The sequence below is a fragment of the Cucurbita pepo genome, unplaced genomic scaffold, assembly GCF_002806865.2.
Source record: "Cucurbita pepo subsp. pepo cultivar mu-cu-16 unplaced genomic scaffold, ASM280686v2 Cp4.1_scaffold001322, whole genome shotgun sequence".
Lineage (NCBI taxonomy): Eukaryota > Viridiplantae > Streptophyta > Magnoliopsida > Cucurbitales > Cucurbitaceae > Cucurbita > Cucurbita pepo.
The window spans coordinates 1-1,670 of record NW_019647499.1 but is presented as its reverse complement, the minus strand read 5'-3'; positions in this window follow the sequence as shown (position 1 = coordinate 1,670).

The window sequence follows — 1,670 nt, the reverse complement described above, 5'->3', positions numbered from 1 at the left end:
TTTTTTTTTTTTTTTTTTTTTTTAGAATTAGGTGAACATGGAAGGAAATTAGATAATTAGAGTATGAGGAGGAATGAGTATGTAAAAAAAGTAACAGACCAACAGGAGAGTGACAGGTGGCAGTAGCAAAGGTTGTTTGTGATGAACGTCATGCATGGTGACGGTGGTGGGAGGGGTTTGTTTGCACCTATCGCTACGTATGAAATAATTTTCCAAATACTTTTTTTTATTTAACAAAAAAATAATAATAATAATAAATCAGAAGGGCAAAAATGGAATTGTGAAGATTGAATTGAAAGCAAAGCGACGGAAAGTGTTTGTGTGAGAGGCAGAGCTTTTAAAAATAGAATAACATTATAAAAAATTATCCAATACCTTAATATATTTCATAAACTTTATATTAAATCTTTTTAATTAAACTACTTATCTACAAAATTTTAATTTTTTTTAAATATTTTTTTTTTTTTTTTTTGCTTTTTTTTTTTTATATATATTCATATTTTTTTTATTAGACAGATAACCCAAACGAATCAAACATAAATATTTTATAGTTTGTTTAATAAAAATTATTAAGGTTGAAAATAATTACAACCCGAGCAATCGAGTTTTTTTTAAAAATCCAACTCGATCCAATTCAACCTAACCCACGAGCACTCGTGGTTATCAAACGAAGACATAAATTTGAAAGAAACTCTCTAGAAACACTCAGATATGAAGAACTTAGATGGATTGAGTTTAAAGGAATACAAGTGAAGCAAATTTTGAAGGGAAAAATGAAAACAAATCTGACCCACCTCCTTTCCTTTTCTCATGTGAGAGCCAAATAGTGTCAAATTTGCGGCCAAAGCAAGGAAGGTGAGTTGGAGGGTGGCTATACATGTGAGGACTTGAGACAGTACATGAGTACCTGATTCATAGTAGGTGAGTATCAGAAGCCATGTCCAAGGCTTAAAGCAATTGTTGGGATAACTCAAATCTCTGCCACCACTTCAAACAGATGCACAATCCACCATCACACCCTTCTTCCTCACCTATATTCAACCATAATCACCTCTAAACCATATTGTTTACTTTTTTAATAAGGTGGAATGATTGGGACTCGGCCTTTGTCCATGTAAGGTCTGATGTCATGTTATAATATAGATGAAAGAGTGTATGGAATTATCACCAAATGGGCAAATCTCTCAAAGGGTTACGTGTTGAGAACTGTCACATGGTATCAGAGTCATACCCTTAGAATCCTCAAATGTCGAATAAAGAAGTTGTGAGCCTCAAAAGTGTAGTCAAAAGTAACTCAAGTATCTAACAAAGGGTGTACTTTGTTCGAGGGCTTCAGAGAAGAAGTCGAGCCTCAATTAAGGGAGTGGAGTCCCACATCAACTAATTAAAGAGTTGATCATGGGTTTATAAATAAAGAATATCTCTATTAATATGAAGCCTTTTGGAAAAACCAAAAGTAAAGAACGAGAGTTTATAAAGTTTCAAAACAGATAAGATATAGAGATCGTTCTAAATCTACTATCAAATCCCTACTCATGAGCTCTTACAGAATGGATGGTCCGATACCAGCATAATCATCATGTACTTACTACCATTGAGTTTTGTTTTCCTCCGATCAATGTCCCGACTCTCTCGCCCTTTATGGCTTTCGATATGTTATCCGGTTTCGT